Here is a 14,490-nt window from a genome sequence, read left to right as displayed (position 1 = left end):
AGCTCTATGAACCAGGGGTCCCCCACCTGCATTCTCACTGCTGAGTCCCTTAGTAATCTTCTACCAAAGCACCAGCATAGAACCACGCGATCAGTATTTTAGGTATAAATGAGGGAATTAGCTCATTCAATTGTAAAACAAAAACCCTAAAGTAAATAGTGAACTTATTTACAGATAAAGAAAATTGGACACAAACAAGTACAGTTTCTTCCCCAAGTTCACAAAGCTAATAACTGCTAAAGGCAAGATTTGAACTCATCTGTCTGATTCTAAAAACTAAGGTGGAAATCCCTTATGACTGGGGAGGGTCCAGCAGCACAGCCTATCACCCTATCTTTGTTCAGATCTAGCCTTAGACAGCCTGAGACAGCACCCCATTCCTATGGAACTTGAGGGCAAATGATAACAATAAGGATTTTATATCCAGTAGTTTCTTAAGTATCATTTATATAAACTGTCAGCAGGACAGCAGAAAAACTCTGGGAAATATGAGTGGGTCCAGGGCTTTTTGCTGATTAGAAACTCAGTCTATCAGGACAGAGTGACCTTCCCATGAGAGGCCACACGGACCTAAACTAAAGGCAGCTGAGCAATGAAAACTAGCAAGACCCTGGAACTCAAGCAAGAAGGCTCCCTGCCATCTCCCGCCCTGTTGCCTCTTCATCCACGTGGACACGAAGACAGAAGACCTAGGTTCTTGTCCAAGTTACACTATCATGAATTCTCACCCATAAAAAGGTACGACTCTATGCTGTCCTAAGTCCTTTCCAACTCAAATATGTTGACACCAATATCTCAGCAGAATGTCTATGTCTCCGCATCCTCTCTTCTATAAGGAGAATAGTTCTATGGCCACAAAGCAGAAATCCAATTAAAAACACCATGCACTAAGCAAGGTGAAAATCTGCGTAAGGGACTTTGCTCTCACGCTCAGTGAATGAAAACTCAGAAAAATTGTTCCTTCTCTCTCAGCAAGTGGGAGGTAGGCTGATTGTGTGTGTGGGTGGGTGTGCGTGTGTGTGTGTAAATCAAATACAATGACGTCTGGGATCTGTACAGATTTTTTTTAAGTTACAGTCATTTCATGAAGATGAGACACACTTTAAAGTAATTTGAATCTAGTGTTCTGAGAGACCCTCAGGATCTTTTGGTGGAGGAGGGGAAAGGAAAGGAGGAAAGAAGTAAATGAAGCAAAGGAGTAATAATACTGCAAGGAAAAGGCAAGACATTAATTTTGTTCCTACTTGCATCACAAACAAATTATGGACTGGCTTTGCCCCGATGTCCTGTCGAGCACTGAGTTGCAGATGAAGAGGTGACAGCCCATTTCTCACTGAGCTTGTGACTGTACGTGGCATCTTATAGAAACAAATCATTTATCCTGATCAAACACTCTAGCAGCAGGCCGTAATTCTCCTATTTTGAGAGACAAGAAAATAGGAGTTCAAAGAGGGTAGATAACTTGACAAAAGTCAGAGGACCAGTAAACAAGAGAGGATGAATTCAAACTCAGATCTGAATGCAGAGTCTGATCTTCCCACTCCCAGGACTGGAAAATCATTAACACACAGACTCCCCAGCTCCCCTGCATTGTTCCTGGCACCAAGCATTTCCATGGTGATGGACTCCAGTTCTCACAGACACAGCGCTCTGTGCAGCCAATGACCTTGATCAGACCTTGATCATCTACCTGCCACGCCCACCAGGCTTCACCATAAAGGTAGGAAAGCTGGCTTTCAAGTGCATACAAAGCCACCCCTGGTCTAACGTGGGCTCTTCTGGGGCTTCTCCAGCCTAAATGCAGCCATGAAAGTGCTCAGAGTTTGTACATGAGCCACACTACCTCTCTCCATCTGTCTCCCCACCTATACTTCTTAGCTATGACCATTTTGATAATATTGGAAACAAATTTTTAAAAACACAAAAGAAAGGATCCTCGAACAATTACTTAATACTTACAATTTTAAATGACAAGTTACAAAGTGAGTATTTACAAACCGAATCTGCCTTCCTAGGTGTCAGTTTGAACAGTTAAAAAATATAATAGCAAAAAATTCTCACTTACAAAATTAACAAAAACATCAACAATAATCTGGAATAAACTCAAAATTAATGCCCATGTTGTACATGGAGAATACTACAGGACTCTACTGAGGGGTAAATAAGAGGTGTGAATGTAGAGACATCAACATATTGCATGGAGGAAAACAGTTTTGTAAATATGGAAGTTCTCCTAAAAATAATTCAAAACTTAATAAAAATCCCATGAATACTCTTATCTGATTTTTTTTTAACTTGAACAATATATTTTAGAATTCTTCAGGAATAATAAAGTCATAATAATAGCCAAGAAAGTTTGGGATGGAAGAAAAGAACAAAAAAAAAAAAAATCGCACTGTCAGATAATATTTAATTTTTACAATATGTAAGATATAGCGCTGCAGTAAGGAAGTAAGATTGACAGAAATAAAGCATGAGCTCAAAAAGAGACTCTAGTGTACATAAGTATTTTATACATGTGGGATTTCAAATCAAAGAGCAAAGTATGAATTCAATAATTGTCCTGGGACAATCAGAGAATCACCTGGAAAGAACAAATTCTATTCCTGTCATAATGACCACAAAAAAAATTACAGATAGTGATGTAAATATTAAAATACTAATAACAGCAAATACAACTCTTTGCTCACATTAATTCAACTTCTCCTCACTATAACAAGTACTATTATCATCTCCATCTTAGACATTAAATAAACCTATATAAGAGATTTATACCATTATAAGAAAGTATTTCTAAGAATAATAACAAATATAAAACACAAAAGGAAGACATTTACTATCATAAGAATATTTTGAGCCACAACAAAAATAAACCTAATGAACAAAATGAAACGAAAGAAATGACAAGGAAAAACTCTGTGATAGATGTTGATGAAGACAAGGGATTAATGTTCATAACATACAAAGAGCTGTCACAAAGCAAAAAGAAGCTTCCTCACTTAAATTTGTGCAAAGGACAAAATGGATCATTCACTTTTCAAAAGTCAGATGGCTAATCAGTGAAAAATGCTCAATACCTCACTGGTCATCAAACGCAAACTAAAACAATGAAAAAGCACTTTTGCTCATCTTATTGGTAAATATTTTTAAAAGATATTGTAGCTAGTGTCAATCTGTGGGAGAAAAAACTGTGAGCGACCTTTTTGGAGGATGACATGTAAATGGAAATGTAAACTCTGAAAAACGTGTGTACACACTGATTCAACCCCACTTCTAGGAAACGTTTCGTTTAGAAAAAAAATCAGTTCAAATAGATGTACTGTTTACACTGGTGGGAAGAAAAGCTGAAGTGAAATCATATCCAGCGATAGAGAATTGGTTACATAAGTAATTCTACATTTCTCATTCCACACTGGAGAAGGAATTTCTAGTCACTTGAAAGTAGCCTGTGATGAAAGTAAATGTCACATCCAGGGACTAAATTTCCAGAAGACGTAACTAAAGGCATGCTCATACAAGATCACAGGAATGTCTGTTAAAGAAAGATGCCAGTCAAACATCCTTTCTGACAGTGGAAAATGGAGAAAAGTTAAGTGTCCACCATCAAGACAATGATGCGGTAAATCACGGTGAGATGTGGGCAATAAGGGGCCGGCGTTTTCCCGTGGCCCAGGGCCTTGTCCACAGAACTCTCCCACCAAAGGTGTTCTTGCACAAGAGACCACACCTGCACATCAGGAGATCCCTCCACTCTATCTGAAAGGACCGGGTGAGTCTGGAGTGGGAGGACGTCTATGATATACCCCTAAGTGAATAAAGCGAGCTGCAGAAAACATATAGTATGGCCTTATTTTTCAAAAAAGAATATATACACACATATACATAGATTTCTCATATGTATGTATGTATGTACGTATGGGTATATATATATATGTCATATATATATGAAATATATACACCACACTGGCAACAGCTTTTACACTCAGGAAATAAGGGGAAGGGAGGTAGGGCTCTTTCGGTACCACCACAGTTCTCTTTTCAGTATTTCAGTTAAGTACACTTGGAATTTAAAAGTTTATTTAAGCCCGAAGTAAAATGGACGATGCCTCCACAAGACATAATGCTATACTGGTCATTAAAAATCATGCCAGGGGAGATAGAATATTGTAGAAAAACATGTAATAAGCCGAATGGAAAATGGAGGTCTCCAAACAGTAAACAGGCACAGAGTGCTCACTGGTTTTTATGACAGAGCTGATACACACTGATGAAAAGAACAGAAAGTAGATGTTAAAGTGTTAATTATTATTTCTGAGTAGTGGGACCTGGATAGCCTTTTATGTCCCTTTGTTCAGACTTATTGTATTAAATATACATTATTTTTCATCTGAAAAAACATTTTTAGATGTGTAGTACCACACATTGGAGAATAATACACGAGTACTTACAGAAACAAATAACTAGGAGACACTGCAGCAGCGCCACACAATGTAGAAAGGGTGATCCTGATTAACACCGCGCAGTTACATAAGGACCCACAAAGTGAGAGCACCTGCTGTAACAGGGCGCGGCCCCCTTCTATTTGTCACTTGTGTCTTCAGGGCTGAGGCAGTTCTGAGCATGGCCAGTGTCAGTGTTGGTGTCTGGATGGATGCCACTGGATGTGAGGGCACCTGCAAGCCGAGAGGAATAACAGAAATCATCCTCTGCCTTTTCTGTCTTGTTTTTTTGTTACTTTAAAAGAGAGGAATAAATAAGATAAACTATGTATCTTCCCTACTGAAATTTCAGTAATGAAACCGTTTTCAAAGTGTTCACAACTTATATTCTGCCTATAACCGTCTTTCCATCAAAGCTTCATATTTATTAAATGTTAATTAACTCAGTTAATTAACTCCCTGTTGAAACCTTCTACTATAGAACATGAAATGCACTATGTGAAAGGACCACTCCTGCAGTGACTAGCTTGGCTGTCTTGACGGCAGTGCAGTCAGCCCCCAACATGCAGTGGCTCTGAGCTCCTGATGCTGCTAAGAGAGCACGCTGCCGCCTCAGATGGAGAGAAAGTGTGAAAGCATTTCCAGAAATCTACAGCACTGACAAAACATAACTGAAAAATCCCAGGCTCCTTTGAAGCTGTCATTTTCGGTTTCTGGCCAACCCCAATCAATGAGCAGAACCACCTCATTCCCGAGCAATGGCACTCACTTGGTAAGGAGTTCTGGAGGAATTTCCAGGTATAGAATGTAACCAACTATACGTAGAACTCTGACAAAAGAAACAATGCAATACCCTGATTTTGGAAGACACTCAAAATATTCTCCTAAGCCTTTGTAGCTGGAAAGGTTGGGCTTCTCCTGAGCCACTTATTTATTTCACAGCCAGTGAGCATCTCCCACAAACCCTGTTACCCTGTGTCTGCTGGGTGCATTAGGTACACTCTTGCTGTTGATCTTATAAGTCACAGGGCAGAGGCGTGTGTCTCACGGCTGCAACCCTCACACAGGCTCGCCTCCTAGCCTCACAGTTTGAACTTGGCCCCATTTTCTAACCTGTTTATTTGGTATCTGTTCTTCTGTAAGCTGCCTGAAATGCTTTTTGGAACAAGTCAGAAGAATGAGTGTGTAGATAAATGGACAGAAGGACAGGTGAGAGATGGGCAGACCGCAAGAGAGACTCCAAGAAAAGGGGAACAAATAAAATTTCCTGTGCAAAACCCTCTTCTAATCAGGGAAGAAAACCACCACGGAGTAGAGTGAAGAGGCAGGTAGCTTAGGACTCTTTCCTGGATTCCATGAAATGTCACACCAAGAGATGAGAGGGTAGAACTATAAATAATAAAAGAAAAAAAGCACACATGTTTGAAAAATATATCTACAATATGTACTTTCTAAAGAATAGATTCAAATCAGCAGGGCCCAATACCACAATCCTTGGGTATTTACAGAAATGAGAATCTCATCTCCAAACCACAAGGCTTCCCTTTGGAGCACTGAGAGTCTACACGGGGCAGTCATAAAGCCATCACCGCAAAATCTATGCTATCCTGCACTTACGAGGAACGAGCAGTTGTGCACGCGTGACAATTACAACCCACAGCACCTCTACGGGGGAGGGAAGCCTAGCGAGCCCCATCTCTGCAGGACAGAAAACCAGTCCTGGAGAGCCTAAGCCAACCTACCAGTTCTCCATCTCACAGGACTGGTCACTCCAGAGCAGGACTCGAACTCGGACACACGTCTGTAAGCACGATATTATCATGCTTTGTGTGATTTCTGTGTGTATAATACATTTGTTTCTGGCATGAAAGGATATTTAATAAATGATTGATTGTCTTGTCTATCTCATTAGCTCACAATCAATCTTTATACTGTTGTATTGTACTCTTTTACTCTGGAGAATGGAACGGAAAGAGCAGTGGTCAGAATGAGTTGGAGCTCCATTCTTTATCTGGTATCTCATCTCACCCAAGTCCCCAACCAGGGAGAAGGAGCCAATGTTCTCTTCATCTTTTAAAGAGAGGGCTCCACTGATGATGACTTACTCAACCCAAAAACGAAGGCTGGGGGAAGGGCACATGTAGCAACTAGAGCAGTATCAGATGTAGGAAAGTGAAAAGAGCTCACGGGAGGGCTCAGGGGGTCAGCCTGATTTAATTTCAATTGATAAAAAATACCACACTGTAAAAATACCAGCATGCAATAGATTTGTTCTTTCTTGACATCTAACAAGTTTCCACAGCCCACATGTAACATTATCGTGAACCAGTGAAAGGAAGAGTCTACAGGTAGGGAATATCAATGCCACAGGCAGGCTGAAAACCAGGATGGAGTTTAGGAAGAGAAAGGGCATAGTTAAGAATTGGGGAAAGGCTGGAGGAAAAAATCATCACAAGTACTCTCAAGCATCATCCTACAATCATAAAATCATTCATTCAAGAGAGAGTTACTGAGGTCCTATTTTGTGCAAGATTGTACACAAGGCAAAGCAAGAGCGCAGAGACCATGTTGGCAGCAAGGGGCGGGGCTAAAATACACTTCTGATCCCGGTACCTTGCACACATGTCCTCAGTATAAAGGCAAAGAAAAAAAGTAAATTAATATTCTGTAAACTCAAAGCATTGCTGAAAAAAAATTAAAGAAGTCCTAAATACTTGGACAGACACGCCAAGTACATTCCTGGATCAGAAGACAGTGCTCTTGGAATGGCAGTGCTCCCCAGAGTGATCCGTATATTCTACGTGGTCTCGATCACAATCTCAGCGGGCTCCTCTGCAAAAACTGATTAGCTGCTGTTATAATTCATATGGGAATTCGAGGGTCTCAGTAACCAAAACGATCTTGAAAAAGAAGAACAACATTAGAGGACTTGTAATTCTCAATTTGAAACTTTACAACTGTATCTCTAGGTGAGATTAGAGGCCATTTTTAAGTAATTACTGTGTTTATCCTTATTTTCTAAATTCTCTAGAATGAATATAATTGTTATAATAAGGAAAATAAAAAGTAAGGTATCTTTTAAAACATGCACACCGATTCATTCATTGGAAAAAAAGTATTTTAACTATAAAGAGGTAAACAAATATCTAGTGAAAGAGGACTACTTAAAAACAAGAGTGCATTTACATTTTTAAGAAATTGAAAACTGAAAAGCACAAACACATCAAGTTTCTAGGGAGACAAATACAACATATTAACAATTATTTTCAAAAATTCTAATTGAACAATGAAAACTCAAGAAAGGGAAAATCACTATTGACAGCCAAATGCAAACACATGGAAAGCAAACGCCTAGAAATCACAGTTCCTTTAACTCTGCTACTACTTCAGTAGGGGAGGAAATTCCTCACGGAGGAGACAGTGGAATCCCATGCATAAGACAGGATACACAGTACAAACTGCGCTAGAATCGGGGGTGATTTTCTTAGAAGAATTCTAAAGTTAGAACATTGCTGAAAAACTATAAATACACTGACAGACAGATTAAAACACAGAGTCATATATATTATATGGAAACATATGAAGTCTGCTCCCATGTTACATAGAAATACAAACATATTTGTTCATTTATGGGCAATGATTACTTTTTCCCAGGTAGAATATTTCAACTAAAACAAATAATCAATAATACACCCCTCTTGTCAAACCTAGATGAAAAGTTACTCTGCTATGTAATCATAATATGCCTAAGATAGATCTAAAATAAGTGAAAAAGATCTTTGTATGGTTTCTTGAACTCTTCTCAACATTCCAAACTTAATTTTAAAATAGATCTGAGCAGTATTTCTATATTATCTTTTCCCTCGTGAAATGACCAATACAGTCTGTTGTCAAAATTCTGTCCTTACAATGATTCATGAACACTGTATCCTCACAAAACTGCTGGACAGCAAGTCACTATCCAGACACTGTGACCAAACAAACGAAACACAAGGAAGACAGTGACCCTATTCTGGAGGGCTTACCGTCTGTGTCAACACCGGGGTTTTTATTTGATTGGTTTGATTGGGTAGCAAAATAAAATCAATCAATTATTTTCTTCTCTGAGCATTCTGTAAGTCATGACTCTTTTCAGTGTCATGAGCAGGAAAGACTTAAGCATGACTTGATTAGGTCAAATAGCAACAATCATCACCGGAGAGTGAGTAATAAAGAAGTTAACTGATAGCAATGCTTCTGCCTACATGAGACCTAAAATAAACCTACACTGATATCCAAAAGGAAAATGAGGAGATGAGGTTCCCAATGAGAAAACAAACAAACAAGAAACCAAAAAAGGAAAGACTTTTTCATTAACGATTCCAGGCAGTAGTGGAGCTTGGTGGTGAAGAGCACAGATGCTTGGGGACAATCATGAGCCTCTGAACTCCCACAGCACTGGGTAGCTTTGACACTCATAAGTCAGTGAAATTTTCTGCATCTCAGCCTCCTATCCATAGACTGGGGACAACAACAGCACCCGTCTCCTAGGACGGTCCTAAAAATTAAGATATTTTATATGTAAATTTTAAATAAAATACCTCAGATTTTAATTATTGCCCCAAAAGCACAAGGAAAAAAGAAAACAGAGATAAATTTGAGTTCATAAAATTTAAAACTTTGCTTCAAAGGACACCATCCAGAAAGTGAAAAAAACAACACTCAGGAGAAAATATTTTCAAATAATTTATCTGATGAGGAATTTGTATCTCCAAATAAAAAAGAGCTCCTACAATTCAACAAAAAAGACAACTAAATTAAAAAATCAATAAAGGATCCGAAACGGTATTTTTCAAGGAAAATATACAAATGGCCAATAAGCACAATAAAACGATGTTCAAAATCATTAGCTGTAAGGGAAATCATGTCAAAACTACTAGGAGAAACCGCTTCACACTCAGTACATTACGTTATATTTAAAAAAGGATAACAAGAACTAATGAGGACACACAGGAATCAGAGATAGCAGCCCTTGCTAGTGAGATGTAATGCTGCGTGGCTACTTTGGAAAACAGCCTGGCAGGACCTCAGAGAGTTGAAAAGTTTGTTTCTGAATGACCAAGCAATTCTGCTCTGTGGGCACACACGTAAGAGAACTGAAAACAAATGTCCACATAAAAACTCCTACAGGAATGTTCACGGTGCCATTATTCATCACAGCCAAAAAGAAGAAACAACCAAAATGCTATCACCTGATGAATGGGTAAACAGAGGGGACCAGCCATACAGTGGAATATTATTCAGCAATAGCAAAGCATGGAGTACTGACCCAGGCCACAACGTGGACAAACATTGAAAACGTTACTAAGTGTGAAAGAAGTCAGTAACAGTAGACGGTTCCATTTACATGAATTGACTCGATTTACATGAAATGTCCAGCACAGGCAAATCCACAGAGAGAGAAGAATGGCTCCCTGGGGCTGGGGGAGGATGGGGAAGATGGGAATGAGTGCTTATGCATATGGGATATACTTTTAGGAGGATGAAAATATTCTAAGATTGACTGGGATGCACAATTCTTGGCATAGAGTAAAAACCGGTGTAAATATTAATGGGTGAATTGTATTAAAACTGTTAAGAACAAAAGCACCTCGGGCCAGTACCTTCCCATAGTAGATGCAAATTGCTAACTTTTATTACAGGAAGAAGAAACTGCCCTCAGCATGAAAGCAGGAGATCAGCAAATGTGAGTTAACCGAAATTGGACAAGAGCAGTTCACTTGAAACAGTTGCTGAGTGTATACGAAATATTCAGAATGAAGAAAATCAGTTTGACATCAAGATGAAGCATTCTGCTTCAAATGCAAATCAAGGATTCCGCAAGCCCACCTGCTAGAAATAACCAGAGAAGAAACCTGGTTCTTAAAACAAGCACCACATCCAACAAGGAAATGGTGGTGAGGAAAGCAGTCAGCCAAAAACCTGGAACAGTTTGCTACAAATAATTTCTCCACTGAAATTTCAAAAATAAAATGAAAGTGATGAAATGCTGCGCTGCCCTCACGTGAATGGGCTTCCTCCGGTGCTCGACCGTTCTGTAACCCCGAATGAGAGACTCAGGAGAATCAGCATGGCTCCTGGGAGTCCCCAGGTGACTGCCCACCAGCACACTGACCACCATCACATCTGCCAGGGTAGAATTGCAGAGAAGAGACCAACTTCTGAAAGGCACAGGAAATGTTGGCAAGGGAAAAAATGGCTGCAGTCAGTCCTGGGACAGAGGCCCTGAAAGCAGAGGCCAGAAGGCTGCAGGTGAACTGGAGTGGCCCTGGGGAAGGAAGGGACCACAATGGAGCAGATCTCAATTCTCTTCTCTCTCTCCCTTGGGTAGGAGAGATAAAGCATGCATCATTCTCACCTGGAAATGTGGGTTATGGCTGGCAGAAGTCGTACCGACACGGAATGATTATTCAAGACTCTGTGGGAAAAGTCCAGAAAAAGAGAAGGAGTAGGGAGCCAACTCCACGAGCCTCTCAAATGATCCTATATTTACTGTGTATAACGAAAGGAAAAAGTCATTAACTGTTGTGTGATAGTAAGTAGGAACTTGAGGAAAGATGGGAGGAGACAGAGATTGTAGAATCCACAATGAGTACAAAGGGTTAGTCTATCTTTAGGGAAGTCATGGGGTGAGGGGAATAAGATATATTCTTTAGATATGTGAATTACAAAGCAGACCACGAGACCAGCCAGGTCTTTGTTTTGGGGATAATAGACTATCTACAAGCACACAAGCCCAGCTTTTATAGCTGAGGGCCTGGGTCCTTGCTTTGAAATGAGCAGAGTTCTATCTAAAGCATCAGCTATGCAAGCAAAGCATTGTCTCTGCTTTTTAAGGCAAGGAGACAGGAGTGAGAATGCACAGGCTCCTGCTTGCAAAGCAGTTACTAAGCACACATTTTTCTTCTGAACATTGACAGGCGGCTGGGGTCTGTTACAATTTGTTAACCTAATCTTGGGCTCCCACATGTAACCATTATGGAACCATTATGGAGGACACCCTAGGATAACAAATCCTAGCTCTGGGTCTTTTCCTGCCAGCTTCAGACACTCTAGCAGGATCTAGACACATCCCTGACTAACGACCCCACAGAACCACCAAGACTCTTAACTCCTGGCGCTTGAAACTTAATTTTAGCTCTACACAACTTAACAAAGAAAAGTTTCAGAAATAGAAGATATTACATTCTTTTATATCTCATCATATGAACTAATTTTTCTGATTGCTCTAAGCTGCTTCTAATTGGCAAAGCACCTAATTCTGCAGGTGAATTCAGTACTTTCCATTGGGCATAACTTGCCAGTTTGGGCTCACTGAATTCTATTGGTCAAATACTGATACACTTAATTGATTTCATTGTTCATCAGTTTCAGCCGGGAGGAGAGGGAGTGTCACTCTTTTCCTCAGCCCACCCTCAACTCTTTTCTCATCAGCAACTCAGGCCTCCTGAAAATAAAACAAAGAATTTGTTTACCTAAACAAACCCAACAGGAAACATCAGCCTGGAGAAAGAATTCAACATAAATGTTCAAACAAAAATCTATAAAACCTGAAGCAACTCCATCTCTGAATCATGATACACAATGACATGAAAGTAAGTGTGTCAAGCACAAAACATGCGTGAGCCTGACCACCTCATTTCTATTCTTCAAAGGAAGGAAGGTTTTCATATTTTTTATTATCACTCTTTCTCATTGCTTCTGATTAAGACAAAAATTAGTTTATGAAATAATTAAGAACTGCAATAAAAGATTTTTGTTGTATCAATTATAGAAGGCATTCAGAGGGGATAGGAAAACCCACTTTTGTAAAAAATGTAAAATTTCTTCCCCTGTTAAGAACACGTATACAAAATGCAACAGAGAATTCAAATTCTTGCAGAGAGAAGCAAAAGCCACAGAATCAAAGCAAAATCATTACTATGAGTCAATTCAAAATTCACTAGACAAGCATGCTCAAAGCATTCAAAGAATTTTAAAGGCACACTGCAAACCATTCACTTAATGATCTGCAGGCTAGAGGAAGCATTTCCCTCTTTAACAGACAACAGAAATCAAAAGGGTGCCCCTCCAAACAAAGAAGAAAGATCAATCAGGTTTTTAACAGTTCTGATAAATCAGCATGTTCTAAAGAACAAAATTCAGAAATTTTAAACATTCATTCAAACCACAATGAAACAAGCACTTAAAAAAAAAGAAAAAAACCCCAAAGAAACTAAGCACATTGATCATGCACTTGGATCAATGAGAACGTCTTTTACCCTTCGAAGAAATAACAGGCTATAGCCTTTTACGTGAAAAATAAAACTACTTTTAAAGATAACTGCTAAAACACATTTCACCATTCATGTTGCCTTCAAAAATCTGAGGCACTTGTATCTGATCAGAAAAGCAATTCTGAGTAATAGTATGTTACATTTCAGCGCCAGTTTGCTTTAGAAGAAAAAAGAAAAGCTACTGTTCCTCAAATCCTGCACAGAGTGTGAAGTGCCTCCCGGGCTCTTTCCCCTCCTGTTTTCAAACCTGATGCTCCCCAACCCTTCTGAAACAAGTGTGAGAACCTCGTATTCCCACCAATATGTCAAATGACTAAAGAATATCAATTTACTTGTGTAAATATATGCCTACATCTTGAACTGGATGAGGAAGGTATCAGAGGGCTACATGGAACTTATTTCTACCTTCCTGAAATCACACACAAACACGTTCACACAGACACAAACACATACACACTGAATTAATGAGCACTTCACAAGCTTAGGAATTCCAACTTCTAGAAGATAACTTTACAGCTAGTTTAAAATACAAAACTGTCAAGTTTTGAAAGGCTTGATCATCTGCTAAATCATCCAAATATCAACGAGACCCAATTTGCCTTCTCTGTAGAATGTAATTTCCCATGATGTCAAAGCAGACCCTAAGAAGTACTGGATCCAAGACTCGTGTTTATCACTAGCTATTATCGTTTAGAAACAAGTAAACAGATTCAGAAAGGTATGTCCCAACATTTATTCTTATTGAAATATCATATGTATTCAATTGTCTATACACAAAATAGGTCCCATGATGGTGTTTAAGAGCTATTTTGTGTATTGCAATATTTATTTTTAAGTGAAGACAAGGAGGGTGGGTATTACTCAGTTGTAGAGCACTTGCTTACTATGCACAATGCGCTGGCTTCAATCCCCAGTTATCCCCCCCCCCAAAAAAAAGTGCTTATTGAAAAATAAGAAAAAAGTTATAAAAAAATGTAGACTAAAAACCACTGCAATGTAGAAGCCAGAACTATAATAAAAAACATGTGTTTCTATCAAATACTGACTATATGTCAAACACAGGGACAACCACAAATCACCCCTGACAACCATCACGTGTGGTTCTCAGCAACCTTTCTAAGTAGACACGGATGAGAAGCCCAGCATTGCGGATGAGGGGACTGAGCTCGGAGGAGCCGGGGACGCTGACCGTCCTGTCCCCGTGACACCACGTCAGCCCAGGACAAGTGCTGACAGAGCTGCAGTGAGGGGACATGCAGCTGCGTGGAAACTTCGGGAGCTGGGAGTCCCAGAAAACACGAAAAATTTTTCAGTGAAAAACCAGCTCAAATATATTACACTGTGTCACATTCTTTAAACAGGGAATATGACTGAGACCTTTTTGATGCCTCCGTGTCTTTATGCCATCATCAGTTATTTGCCCTCTCAGCGTGACCAGTGAAGATCTGGACCCCTTATGAAGTGCACTCAGGTGGCAGAGCTTTTAAAGCTGTTTTATGAAGTTTGTAAGACTCTGTCTATGCCTCACACAGGCGGTCATCCATCACTTCTCACCGGTGTGGACGTACCACCTGAAATCACTCCTTTCTGCTTTTTAAAATCCCTTCATCTAATCCAGACTTTTCAACAGCAAAGAATCAGCTCAACCACAGACAGTGAACAGCTTTTCACCAAATGGACTCGAACAGCCCATCGGACTACCTGGAAGCCCTTTTCTTCTATTAAACCCACTTCCG

This window comes from Camelus bactrianus, chromosome 11 (genome assembly GCF_048773025.1).
Source record: "Camelus bactrianus isolate YW-2024 breed Bactrian camel chromosome 11, ASM4877302v1, whole genome shotgun sequence".
NCBI classification, from domain to species: Eukaryota; Metazoa; Chordata; class Mammalia; order Artiodactyla; family Camelidae; genus Camelus; species Camelus bactrianus.
Note: the sequence above shows the minus strand (reverse complement) of the source record.